The sequence below is a fragment of the Cherax quadricarinatus genome, chromosome 4 (assembly GCF_038502225.1).
Source record: "Cherax quadricarinatus isolate ZL_2023a chromosome 4, ASM3850222v1, whole genome shotgun sequence".
Lineage (NCBI taxonomy): Eukaryota > Metazoa > Arthropoda > Malacostraca > Decapoda > Parastacidae > Cherax > Cherax quadricarinatus.
In genome coordinates this window covers 36,398,842-36,413,466 of record NC_091295.1, presented here as the reverse complement: position 1 = coordinate 36,413,466, position 14,625 = coordinate 36,398,842, and the positions used below count along the sequence as shown (strand labels likewise).

Sequence of the window (14,625 nt, the reverse complement as noted above, 5' to 3'; positions counted from 1 at the left end):
TTTTGTAAAGATAATATTATCCGACGAACAGTGCAGTTAGTTAGTGAAGGTATATTGTTGTAGATTTGGTAGGTATGTAATTTTATTTAGATTTTAGTGTTGGAACGCCAGATAGATTCCATTCAATACATCTTCACTCTACATGTTCGTTTTCTTACTCAGTATACTACATTAATTACTAAATATTTTCTTTGAAACAAAAAATTTAGTTGGTTTAGGTTAATTTAAATGAAGCTTTATATAAGTTTAGGTAACTATCAATAAGCATATTAAAAAAGAGTAAGGTTCACGTTGGGTTGCGAGGTTACCTACTGGGGTTCAAAACAGCACGTTACTCAGGTACGGTGTGAGCACTAGTTGTTCATTATTTTATTGAGCGCTGGATGGGTAGTGGAGCATCTGCTAACAGGCTGGTTGATCTACCGGTGGGTGTGGTGCTTGTGGTGTCTGGTGTTCAAGTAAAGCCTTCAAGTGTCCTTGAGGTCTTCTTTACATGGCTTCTTTTGCTGCCTGTGTAAATGCCTGGGAGTGTCTGGTGTCCTCGGCGGATTCTTCCCTGTGGCTGCGAGGTTAATGTTGAACACCGCCGTTAATGTACCCTATGTGGCTACAGCTCTGAGTTACTCACGTTACTGGTGTGTGTGTGTGTGTGTGTGTGTGTGTGTGTGTGTGTGTGTGTACTTAAACCAGTACATGCATACTCCTGATGTTTAGAAGTACATGAGCTAAGGGACTTCATACAAGAGAAGAAACCTCATATAGCTTAACTGAAACAAACTGCCGAAACGTTATTACGTACGTGTGTGTGTGTTTGGGGGGGGGAGGGTAGGTGGAGGAGAGGGTTTGGGAAAATTATTCTGAAATTGCTGTGTAGAGGAGAGTGGATGATGTCATTACAAGGAAGTGACGTCATCAGCTGCCTGGGTATGCTAGTATTGAGCACAAGACCCAGCTGGAGTACAAGACCCAGCTGGAGTACAAGACCCAGCTGGAGTACAAGACCCAGCTGGAATACAAGACCCAGCTAACGTACAAGATCCAACTGGAGTACAAGACCCAGCTGAAGTACAAGATTCAACTGGAGTACAAGACCCAGCTGAAGTACAAGATTCAACTGGAGTACAAGACCCAGCTGAAGTACAAGATTCAACTGGAGTACAAGACCCAGCTGAAGTACAAGATTCAACTGGAGTACAAGACCCAGCTGGAGTATAGGGCTGTGTGGTGTGTCTTGGGGGTGGCGCCTCGGGGAAGAAGTTGATCGCTGGACACAGCTCAGTTAACAACGATATATCAGTATCTCTCGCGGGTTTACTAAAGCTGGCCAGCGTTATATCACCTTCTTTCATTATAAAATGGCTTTTATGGTTTCCTGGTCATCATTTGTTTATCATCCCTCAAGCTCGTTCTCTTAATCAAATTATTTCATAAATTTCGTCACGGTGCATACTCGATATTATTTAGATGTTACGTAGCATTGAACTTCATTAAAATACATCCTAAATTTAGGATACAAATTCTTCAATTTATCTGAATGTCTTTGCAAAGTATTACATTCACTTTTCATTACCTACTTTTCGTAATATTATTTTTGTATCAGCTGCGAATATATATACTTTTTTTTTTACTCCCAGCAAGTAATGCATATTAATAACTCTGTTACGGCTATTACTGTACCATCACCACAGTTACTTCTTGTACCATCACCACAGTTACTTCTTGTACCATCACCACAGTTACTTCTTGTACCATCACCACAGTTACTTCTTGTACCATCACCACAGTTACTTCTTGTACCATCACCACAGTTGCTTCTTGTACCATCACCACAGTTACTTCTTGTACCATCACCACAGTTACTTCTTGTACCATCACCACAGTTACTTCTTGTACCATCACCACAGTTACTTCTTGTACCATCACCACAGTTACTTCTTGTACCATCACCACAGTTGCTTCTTGTAAATGTGGTGTTGTGACGTCTATGTAACTAGACTTTACTCCACTTCAACATTTCATAAGTATAATTCTAACAGTATATTTATATTTTTAGATTAGTTTTTCACTAGGGCCATGAAAACACTCATTAGAATTCAAGTGAACGCGGTCTTCCCATCCACTCCGTTGGTGCATAATTTCGGTGACGTATAATAGTGGCTCAGCGGACTGGCTACACGGGATATTGCTGATCCCAAACCTAAAGTGTTCAGCAGTTAGCAAATTGTTTATTTCCATTTGTTTAATGGACTTTTCATGTTTTGGTTTTCCTTTGGAAGCTCATTAATTTTCTTTTTTTTCTTGATTTAACTCTAGTTATTTATCTTAGTTCTTGTAATTTGTGCCCTTGACACACCGCCTGTTTGACCAGCTGGTGGAGAGGCAGGTGCTGGTGTCCGCTGGGCTCGACCACAAGAGTAATTACAGGTGTCACTTATGTATCACCGTCAGGTGTGTGCTTCACACCTGGGATGAACCAGGTCATCGGTTCTCTACGAGAAAATGAAAGAAAAAGATACCCACTTGCTCGTTTCTTACTTTAAAGACTGCGAGATTTATATTGCTAGTTTCTGTAGTGGTCACACTCATGTTTGTACGTCACCGAACAAAGTCAGTGTTTTCACTCTGTACAATAATATATATAATTATAATTCTTCCATATACTTGCCCAGAATATGAAATAATACATATACGCAGTTTTAGGATATTTTTAATGAGCGTTTCGCCATAAATGGTTTATTTTGTTCTCATACTAATTTGTCTGTTTATCTTTTACTTTTTATGCTTATCTCAGAACTTCCGAATAATGAATGTTTTGTGTTGGCAGAGTTTCCTTCAACAGCGTGTGATTATTTACGGTCTTATCGAGAAGACGACTCCTTGTTATATCTGTTATATCTGTGACTCTGATGGGTTAGTATTATACCCCTTCAAGAATATTTTATTATTCCACATACACTTTTTAAATTGCACCAAAGTAGTTGAGCCACTTACCTTTTATATCCTACCTCTTTCCCCCTCCCACCCTTTTCCAATATTTCTATCCTTACCCATCCTTCTTCCTTACCCATCTTACCAAAGCTCTGGTCATAAGAAGAAGAAGACTCATTGATAAAGCAGTGGGTATCAAGGTGAGGAAGGAGAGAGAGACATTTTACTCTCCTGGTGTTGCCTATCAAGATAGGACGTGTAGTAGTAGTGTAGTGATGACTTTCATCACCCGTGACGTAGTAATGATCCGGGACGGACAGCAACGTCCTCTAAAGTTTCCTCTATTAATAGTGGGAAAGTTATGATTTCTTTTACAGCCACGTTATTGTGACTTTTATTCTTCTTATATTACCTGTGTGTTGCTATATACTGAACAACATGGTTGACTAGGCAAGCACCAGTTAAGCCTGGTCCAGAGCCGGGCTGCGGGGGTAGGAAAACTGGATCCTGCATTAGGATTGGGAGGTGACCTAGGCTCTAGGTTAGGTTTATTATAGTTATTTTTAAATCTTATTGACTGACCGAGGATTATTAAGGCTGCATTTTACCGATACACAACCATTTAGGAAGCTTTAATATTTTAATGGGAAAACGCTTAACCCGAAAGTCATACCGCGCCTGGGAGAGTGGGAGGGGATTGAGAGTAATCAGGCTAATCCGAGGAAGTGAAGGTTTGCTTAAATTCCTTGGCTCAAAAGCCCTTCAGTAGCCTCAGAGTATCTTCAATGTAGGCCGGAAGTTGTGATCATAATCTTGCCTCCACAAAGGAGAACTGGTCATGGACGGAGCCGCGGGGGCGTTGACCTCCGGAACATATCCTCCATGTATACTCCACTAGATTTAGTCAAGCACTTAAATTACTGTGAACATTTGAAGTCCCTTGATCGGTTCTACTTTGAACGCAAGCCAGAGAAATGCATTATAATCTATAATGGAATTTTTTTGAAGGATTGTTCTCAAAATATGCACACACAAATAATTCCTTATTAAAAGTAAGAGGCGGCTTGGCAGTTGATGCAAAATATCTTAAATGAAAAGCAAGTGTGCAGTGAGTATTCTAAGAAAAATCTAAAAAGTGTGAAGGGACCAAGACTTTTCAGCGTCCTCCCTTCAAGAATGAACAAGTCAGTCCCTGATTAACCAGGCGGCTGTAGTACTTATGTTAGAGTAAGTACGGTTAATACCAACAGCCTGATAGATCAGGCCAGTCACCTGGCCTGATCTACCAGGGTCGCTAGGGCGTTGACCCTCGTAACACTCTTCAGGTAGACCACAGGTAGGTAGACTGATCAGACAGGAGTCAAGTGTGATTGTTGACTAGAGAGATAGCCCCGAATTAGTCTTGACGGGTCTTGGGGCAAGTCTCCCTGGGTAGTCTTGGCGTGTTTTGGGGCAAATCTCCTGGGGTAGTTTTGACGGGTCCTGGGGCAAGTCTCTTTGGGTATTCTTGACGGGTCCTGGGGCAAGTCTCTCAGGATAGTCTTGACAGGTCTTTGTAATGGGGTATGGAGTAGCGCTGAAATGAGCGGTCGAATTTGTTCGTTGTTGCAGGTATGAGTGGTATGGTAGATGGCATGTAGGAGCTGTGCAGATGCAGGAATATGAACATTGATTAGAGAGCGGTTTATTGACAAAGTGGGTACACCAGAGTGTAGGGGAAAGCCAGAGCCAGATTCGATGGAAAGGGAAGATGTCAGTCCAAGCAATGACGTCTAGATGAAAATGAGGCAGAGGCTTGAGGCCTCACACTATCTCACGGCACGAGAGTTCCCTATCTAGACACATGGAAATCGTTCCTTGCCGGGAATTATGAAAATACAGGGGAGCCTAGTTACATCCCTTAGCCACGCACCTCGGGTCGTCCCGACCGACAACATTGGCATGTGACAGGTGAAATGGTGTCTGGCTAACAGTATAACAAAAATGGCAGAAAATGAGGCCCAAAAAATCTCTCCCACATTCGCTCTGGAAGAGAAAAACAGACTTGACTGCTGATGGAGATAGCCAATGGACATCAAGACAGCACCGGAATATGTATCTCTATGTACAGTTGGACACAGGGCTGCACAGGACGTCAGGCGTTATTCGCAAGTTTGAGGGACGTCGATCCGTCTGCACATCTGTAAAACAATGACTGGCAGTAGCATTTCCTAGGGTATGACATGTGACATAAGGAGGTACTGCCCTGGCCTATGGTACATATCGTATAGTGCACGCTGCTTTAGAGGCAAAAGGTTGCAGTTATAGAACTTGCAAGGAAGACACAATGAACATACATATACAACATGAAATATATATACATGGTGTAGTTTACACTGACTTCGAACTAACTGCAAAACGTATGATCATGCGTTGATGTCCATTTCATCGAGAAGACTGTGTAGTCAGCCAAGGAGTCAGACAAGTCAGGGGTTGTGTCGATGTCACAGAAATGTTTTGCTGTCCTAGGTCGTAGACCGTAAGAATGTCGCTGGATAGGGAGGCTGTCGTCGGTTATGTCACCAAAGGTAGGAGTAGTAGAAGAGTTGTCGTTAGTGTCAGTCTGGTCGCTCTGTTGCAACACACGTTCCTCTAGCTCGGCTTTAGCTTGTATATTGTCAGTATACTTCTTGTGGTCCAATTGAGCTTCTTTAATTGCACCACTGGCAGACTCCTTCACCTCGAACTTGTTGTCGGGAAGCTGTCTTAAGAGTTCTCCATACTCTCTGAAAGACTAACTGGGAAGACCGCATATTTGTGGCATTGAAATTGTCAGGATCATAGACAGGTTGAAGCAAAACAAACAGAATTTCAAAAGGTAAACGCATGTTGTAGCTGAGCAATTCATAGTGAAGTGAGTCTCCGATCGAGCTGTTGTACGAAGAGTTTAGGATACTCGGCGTCCAAGTGAGGACGAGACAGGCCCGCTGCTTAACACCATCTCACGGCACTGGAGTTCGCTACCCAGACACACAGAAATCGTGCCTTGGCGAGAATTATGAAAATACAAGAGCCTGGTTACATCCTGGGGCGTGTCTCTCGGGGTAATCTTGACGAGTCCTGGGGCATTCCTTCCGGGGAAGCTTTGACGGGTCCTGGGGCATTCCTCCCGGGAAGCCTTGACGGGTCCTGGGGCATTCCTTCCGGGGAAGCCTTGACGGGTCCTGGGGCATTCCTCCCGGGAAGCCTTGACGGGTCCTGGGGCATCCCTCCTGGGGTAGTCTTGGCTGGTCCTGGGAAAAGTCTTTTCTAATTTCTCCTAAGTATACGTACACGGGGCATACCCATAGTCGATTCGGGGGTCATCGCCCCCGTAGCCCTGTCATAAGGGAACTAGCTCCTCCCTCATCAGTGTGCACAGGAGTGAGGGCAGATGAGGTACAGGTCTCCCGTGTGAGGTCATAAGGGGTGTGACCTCTGACCCTTAGATGCCACAGTCTAGACCTCATTTCCCTCTATTTTAGCGTCGTCTGTGTTGACTCATTTTTATGGCCGTTTGTGGTGGTGGTAATGATAGTAATGGGGCAGGTGGTAATGATGGTGATGATGATGAAACATATGGTGGTGATGAAATATATGGGAAGGGAGATGAAGCAAGTGGTGTTTGAGGTGATGAAGCAAGTAGTGGTTGAGGTGATGAAGCAAGTAGTGGTTGAGGTGATGAAGCAAGTGGTGGTTGAGGTGATGAAGCAAGTAGTGGTTGAGGTGATGAAGCAAGTGGTGGTTGAGGTGATGAAGCAAGTAGTGATTGAGGTGATGAAGCAAGTAGTGGTTGAGGTGATGAAGCAAGTAGTGGTTGAGGTGATGAAGCAAGTAGTGGTTGAGGTGATGAAGCAAGTAGTGATTGAGGTGATGAAGCAAGTAGTGGTTGAGGTGATGAAGCAAGTGGTGGTTGAGGTGATGAAGCAAGTAGTGGTTGAGGTGATGAAGCAAGTAGTGGTTGAGGTGATGAAGCAAGTGGTGGTTGAGGTGATGAAGCAAGTAGTGATTGAGGTGATGAAGCAAGTAGTGATTGAGGTGATGAAGCAAGTAGTGGTTGAGGTGATGAAGCAAGTAGTGATTGAGGTGATGAAGCAAGTAGTGATTGAGGTGATGAAGCAAGTAGTGGTTGAGGTGATGAAGCAAGTAGTGGTTGAGGTGATGAAGCAAGTAGTGATTGAGGTGATGAAGCAAGTAGTGGTTGAGGTGATGAAGCAAGTGGTGGTTGAGGTGATGAAGCAAGTAGTGATTGAGGTGATGAAGCAAGTAGTGATTGAGGTGATGAAGCAAGTAGTGGTTGAGGTGATGAAGCAAGTAGTGGTTGAGGTGATGAAGCAAGTAGTGGTTGAGGTGATGAAGCAAGTAGTGGTTGAGGTGATGAAGCAAGTGGTGGTTGAGGTGATGAAGCAAGTAGTGGTTGAGGTGATGAAGCAAGTGGTGGTTGAGGTGATGAAGCAAGTAGTGATTGAGGTGATGAAGCAAGTAGTGGTTGAGGTGATGAAGCAAGTGGTGGTTGAGGTGATGAAGCAAGTAGTGATTGAGGTGATGAAGCAAGTAGTGGTTGAGGTGATGAAGCAAGTAGTGGTTGAGGTGATGAAGCAAGTGGTGGTTGAGGTGATGAAGCAAGTAGTGGTTGAGGTGATGAAGCAAGTAGTGGTTGAGGTGATGAAGCAAGTGGTGGTTGAGGTGATGAAGCAAGTAGTGATTGAGGTGATGAAGCAAGTAGTGGTTGAGGTGATGAAGCAAGTAGTGGTTGAGGTGATGAAGCAAGTAGTGGTTGAGGTGATGAAGCAAGTAGTGATTGAGGTGATGAAGCAAGTAGTGGTTGAGGTGATGAAGCAAGTTGTGGTTGAGGTGATGAAGCAAGTAGTGGTTGAGGTGATGAAGCAAGTAGTGGTTGAGGTGATGAAGCAAGTAGTGGTTGAGGTGATGAAGCAAGTGGTGGTTGAGGTGATGAAGCAAGTGGTGGTTGAGGTGATGAAGCAAGTAGTGGTTGAGGTGATGAAGCAAGTAGTGGTTGAGGTGATGAAGCAAGTAGTGGTTGAGGTGATGAAGCAAGTAGTGGTTGAGGTGATGAAGCAAGTAGTGGTTGAGGTGATGAAGCAAGTAGTGGTTGAGGTGATGAAGCAAGTAGTGATTGAGGTGATGAAGCAAGTAGTGGTTGAGGTGATGAAGCAAGTGGTGGTTGAGGTGATGAAGCAAGTAGTGGTTGAGGTGATGAAGCAAGTAGTGGTTGAGGTGATGAAGCAAGTGGTGGTTGAGGTGATGAAGCAAGTAGTGGTTGAGGTGATGAAGCAAGTGGTGGTTGAGGTGATGAAGCAAGTAGTGGTTGAGGTGATGAAGCAAGTAGTGGTTGAGGTGATGAAGCAAGTAGTGGTTGAGGTGATGAAGCAAGTAGTGGTTGAGGTGATGAAGCAAGTGGTGGTTGAGGTGATGAAGCAAGTAGTGGTTGAGGTGATGAAGCAAGTGGTGGTTGAGGTGATGAAGCAAGTAGTGGTTGAGGTGATGAAGCAAGTAGTGGTTGAGGTGATGAAGCAAGTAGTGGTTGAGGTGATGAAGCAAGTAGTGGTTGAGGTGATGAAGCAAGTGGTGGTTGAGGTGATGAAGCAAGTGGTGGTTGAGGTGATGAAGCAAGTAGTGGTTGAGGTGATGAAGCAAGTAGTGGTTGAGGTGATGAAGCAAGTAGTGGTTGAGGTGATGAAGCAAGTGGGGGTTGAGGTGATGAAGCAAGTGGGGGTTGAGGTGATGAAGCAAGTGGGGGTTGAGGTGATGAAGCAAGTAGTGGTTGAGGTGATGAAGCAAGTGGGGGTTGAGGTGATGAAGCAAGTGGTGGTTGAGGTGATGAAGCAAGTAGTGGTTGAGGTGATGAAGCAAGTGGTAGTGGGAGTGATGAAGCAAGTGGTGGTGGGGGTGACGGTTTAGTGCCTTCTCTTAATTAAGGTAAAACAAGTCTGAAGGACATCAGTCATTAATGGCTGATTAATCTTATGAAATTGATGACACTTTTTTTTTTTTGGGGGGGGGGGAGTGTATAGGCTGTGTATGACTACATTTTGTTTGATTCTGTGAACTAACAAGAGAATGCATCGTCTGTTCATGTTTAAATTTTTAGTGCTGACGTGTTTTCCTTTAAGAAAACTTCTCTGTGATTTTAAATTACGTAAATTTTAATGTGTCAATTTTATTAATAAAAAATTTTTTCTGCGTAATAAATGAAGACTGTTTCCTGTGATCAGAAATAACTCACACTGTGCGTGTAATATCTGTGTCCTCGAGGTCATTGTAAAAAAAAAATGTTATGTACCCAAAGTTTAAATACAACGTATTTAATTAAAGGCTTAAACCTTAAACCTCAGTCTTACTTGAAGAAAATGTTGGGTTGATTTTTGCCCTTTGTAGGTCCCAAATATGTTTTTTCTTTGATGGAAGAAACCTGGAAACTGTAAATATTGATTTTCATGTGATAAATTCTGATTGACTCGTCCAACTGGCTTCGTCCCTCAACGTTAATAGCTTGATGTCGCAAATACTGGGCGACTTTAAACTTAGTGTGCTTGTGTATTTTGGATATTTGTTTTCCTGAAATAACAAGAGAATGTCTCAGCAACTTTACTTGAAAGTTGGAGTTTTTTAGTGGATGGTGTATATTAGTTTAGGCCTGTGTGTGTGTGTGTGTGTGTGTGTGTGTGTGTGTGTGTGTGTGTGTGGGGCTTAATTTGCCATTTTCATTGAAGAAAGAGTTAAGTTTTGTCCATGTAATAACGGTTGATTCACTTCAGATTTTCAGCGCCAATATTTAACAGCATTAGAAACTTATGTTGTGTTTTATGATTTGTTTGTAATCGTATTATTACGATTTCGTGAGGCATGACGGCTTCTAGGCGGTGGTCCTTCTCATTTCTTGATATTCCTCTCGATTTCTATGGTAGTGAAAAACTGGTTGATCAGGCCTTGTTCCTGGTCTGGAACCGGGCCGTGGGGGCAGTGAACCTCGGGTGTTTACATCATTTTATTGGCCTGGTTCCTCACACGTGGAGTGGAGGGTAATTGTGGCATAGTATTGTTTCTTATTAATTAATTTATAGTACATCGTTGGGTGGAAATGTTTGCAGGTTATGGAACATATGCCTTTAGTTAGATCACATTTCTTTGGATTGTTTTATCTACATGTTACATCTACATACTTTATTTTTTTCCCTGTCCATAATTCCAAACACCCAGGCATAGAATCAACATACATTAATTTTCTTTTGGCTGTCATTTGTGGCGTCTGTCTTGATGATTGTTTTTAGTTCATTTTTGCTTTTCGTTCCATTACATGGCACAATAATTTCAGCAGTTACCCTTGAACCTTATGTGATAATTGAAGTTGTAATTTCACATACGTCTAGGATTACGTAACTGGTTTCCTCTTTTTGATTGTTATTCACAAGGTCTGACCCTGGAACACTGCTCCATCCTCAGTGTCTACGTCAGAGCTTCCGCAATTTGTGTGCACTTGTCCTTGCATGTCTGTTTTTTTATAGATATTTTGTTTGCATTTCTGCAATGATGTCACGTTCAAGAATTCTTCACTACCTCTATTAATTTGTCACTAATCCTTGTCTGTGTATTCTGTGTCACTGAGAAGATGTTAACTTATTATTGTAGCTTCGTCTTCCAGTGTTACTTCCAGCAGTTAAGACCAGACATGAATGCATCACTACTTTGTGTAGATGTACTTTTCATAATACGTCGTGACAGCCACCTAAGTTAGTGAGCGCGTGAGAGACTAGTCACTAGGACAGCCTCACTGCCTCTAAACTTTCGCTACTCAAGGCATGTAAAAAAGAGTGGTTTTATTATACGTATTGAATATTTCATAGTGACTCGCGAAATCGTAATGACACAATTATAAGCTAGTTTTAGGACTGGTTTGTCATGAGTTTGAACACTATACTCGGTGAGTTAATTCCCTTGTTATATATATATATATATATATATATATATATATATATATATATATATATATATATATATATATATATATATATATATATATATATATAATTTGTAATTTGTTCAGTATTTTAAGTAATGATATTACATCATTGACTTAATTTCGTGCATTGGTATTTAATAATTCTTAAATAGTTATACAACACGAGTCTCACTGCACTCAACTTGCACTCAAATCCTAGTACTGCATATTTTTATTTTCCATTAATTATTAGTAATTATTATTAGTTTAAAATTACCCTAGTAATTCTAAACTCTCATTTGAGTTATCATTAATTATTTACTTTTGTCTTTGTATAATTAATTGTAGTCTATCTTGGTTATTTATTATTATCTTTGTTATTCTGTAGATCTGTTTCTATTGTAATAGTTTGTTTATTTATGATTTTCATTCAAATATTTTTTTTATAATTCTTAGCCTTTATTTTATAGTCAATTTTTTTTTTAAATTTCCGTTACATGTTTTTAATTTATTTTATTTCTTCACTGTTTTAATTTGTAATCATATTTTTATATTTGAAGTCATCAGTATCTAGCAGTTAATATAGTCTTTGCTTTAACAGTCCTTATAACGTTTACTTATTATAGTATTTATATTTTTTCTTTGATATAGGTAAGTGACTGGTACCCGATGCTGAGAGACGAAGTTACGAGGGAAGCAGGAAGGAACAGTAGTACAGGTAGGTGTCTGGTACCTTGCAGTAGGAATAGAAGGTGTAAAGGAACCCTGATTCAGCTAGGTACCTGGTACCTGGGGCTCAGAGAAAAAGGTTTGAAGGTACACCTCCAGTACCTGGTGTTGAGAGTGCGTGTCTAACATTCTATATTGTTTCATTATTAGAACAAACGCCAGCTATCTTCCAGTTTTGGAAGCAAAAAACATTTTATGTTTTTTTTTGTTGGGGAAGGATGGAGGGGAAATGTGGAAGTAACGTTTTCGTGGTTGAGGAAGGCGCAGGTTGGAATGTAGTATGTGGTGAAGGCATATTGTGGTGGTGCCGGCTGGTGGAGTGGTTAATGTGAGTGGGGAGGGGGTAGTGAGAGGGTAGGTGGGGAGGGGATAGTGAGAGGTGTAGGTGGGGAGGGGATAATGAGAGGTGTAGGTGGGGAGGGGATAGTAAGAGGTGTGGGTGGGGAAGGGATAGTGAGAGATGTAGGTGGGGAGAGGATAGTGAGAAATGTAGGTGGGGATGGAGTAGTGACTGGGGTAGTCTGGTAAACCTTCCAACTACATCTCCAAACATCTTACTGCTTGGTGATTTCAACCTAAGGCATACAAAATGGAAGAATGTAGCAACTAATGTTATAGCTGAAACAACCCCCGGAGGTAGCACAGATGAAAGGTCACACACACATGAGCTACTAAGCCTCTTCGAAAAACACACCTTAAGCCAGCAGATAGTGGAGCCAACAAGACTAGAAAACACGCTTGACCTTATCTTCACAAATAATGAGGACCTGATAAGAGAGATAAGAATATCAAAAACAACTAATTCCGATCACAACCTAATCGAAGTCCAGACGTACATTCATAGGAGTCCTGATCAGCAGAATGCATGTACCTGTGAAGGTGTCTTCACAAAATACAACTTCAACAACAAGAACATCAACTGGGACCAGGTAAACCATGTCCTAAATGAAACATGTTGGGAAGATGTCTTAAATGACATGGATTCAAACCAGTGCCTTGAAAGGATCAACTTCTTGGCAGCTGAAGCATGTTCTAGGCATATTCCCCTAAGAAAGAAGAGGAGCAGGAGTAAACTGGAGAGAGAAAGACGCTCCCTATACAGAAGACGACGAAGAGTCACTGAGCTCCTCAGAAGTGCTAGAATATCTGATACACGAAAGGAGGCACTGACCAGGGAAGTGGAAACTATCGAACTTAAGTTAAATGACTCTTACAGGAACCAGGAGAGACAGGAGGAGCTTAAAGCTATTAGTGAAATTGAAAGAAATTCAAAATATTTCTTTTCATATGCCAAAAACAAGGCAAATACCACATCTAGTATCGGGCCCTTACTCATACAGGATGGGACTTACACAGATGACAACAAGGAAATGAGTGAAATATTGAAATCCCAGTACGACTCTGTGTTTAGTGAACCACTAATCAGTCTGAGGATCGACGACCCAAATGATTTCTTCATGAATGAGTCTCAAAACTCCATAAATGTATGCCAGATTTCCGACATTACCCTAACTCCGATAGATTTCGAAAAAGCCATTGACAACTTGCCCATGCACTCAGCCCCGTCCCAGACTCGTGGAACTCTATTTTCATTAAGAACTGCAAGAAACCCCTCTCGTGTGCCCTAAGTACACTATGAAAGAGGAGCTTGGACATGAGTGAAATTCCACAGTCACTTAAAACAACGGATATAGCCCCACTCCATAAAGGTGGCAGCAAAGCATTAGCTAAGAACTATAGACCAATAGCTCTGACGTCCCACTTCATAAAAATCTTTGAAAGAATACTAAGAAGCAGGGTTGCAAATCACCTGGATTCTCAAAATCTGCACAATCCAGGGCAACACGGGTTCAGGGCAGGTCGCTCCTGCCTCTCACAACTACTGGATCACTATGATATGGCCTTGGATGCACTGGAAGAAAATCAGAATGCAGATGTAAAACATTTGACAAATGCGATCATGGCGTAATAGCCCTTAAAATACATGCTAAAGGAATAACTGGGAAAGTGGGGAGATGGATCTTCAACTTCCTAACAAATCGAACACAAAGAGTAGCGGTCAACAGAGTTAAATCGGAGGCTGCCATAGTGAAGAGCTTTGTTCCACAAGGCACAGTATTCGCCCCCATCTTATTCCTCATCTTCATATCAGACATAGACAGAGATATACATCACAGAACCGTATCATCCTTTGCGGATGATACTAGGATCTGCATGAGGCTGTCATCTGCTGAGGACGCGGTTAACCTCCAAGAAGATATAAACAAAGTTTTCCAGTGGGCAACGGTAAACAATATGATGTTCAATGAGGACAAATTCCAACTACTCCGTTATGGAAAACTGGAGAAGATAATAACTAGAACAGAGTATACTACAGACTCTGGCCATACAATAGAGCGGAAAAATAATGTAAGGGACCTGGGAGTAGTAATGTCTGAGGATCTCACTTTCAAGGATCACAACAGTGCCACGATCGCACGTGGAAAGAAAATGATAGGATGGATAATGAGAACGTTCAAAACGAGAGATGCCAAGCCAATGATGATCCTTTTCAAATCACTTGTTCTCTCTAGGCTGGAATACTGCTGTACATTAACATCTCCATTCAAAGCAGGCGAAAGCGCAGATCTAGAGAGTGTACAGAGATCCTTTACTGCACGCATAAGTTCTGTCAAGCACCTTAACTACTGGGAACGCTTGGAAGCACTTGACTTGTACTCGTTGGAACGCAGGAGGGAGAGATATATCATAATCTACACTTGGAAAATCCTGGAAGGAATGGTCCAAAATCTGCACACAGAAATCACTCCCTACGAAAGTAAAAGACTGGGCAGGCGATGCAAAATGCCCCCAATTAAAAGTAGGGGCGCCATTGGTACACTAAGGGAAAACACCATAAGTGTCCGGGGCCCAAGACTGTTCAACAGCCTCCCATTACCAATAAAACCCTGGCTGCCTTCAAGAGAGAGCTGGACAGATACCTAAAGTCA

General features: G+C 42.0%; 1 long non-coding RNA gene across 1 annotated transcript in view; it reads left to right on the top strand.

Moving 5' to 3' along the window:
• Positions 1-346: 346 nt before the first annotated feature.
• The window catches only part of LOC138854563 (uncharacterized), a 36,199-nt gene continuing 21,920 nt past the window's right edge, over positions 347-14,625 (top strand). The window contains exons 1-2 of the long non-coding RNA XR_011393753.1: positions 347-425; positions 11,558-11,624. This is a non-coding gene — a long non-coding RNA (uncharacterized lncRNA). The remainder of the gene's footprint in view (positions 426-11,557; positions 11,625-14,625) is intronic.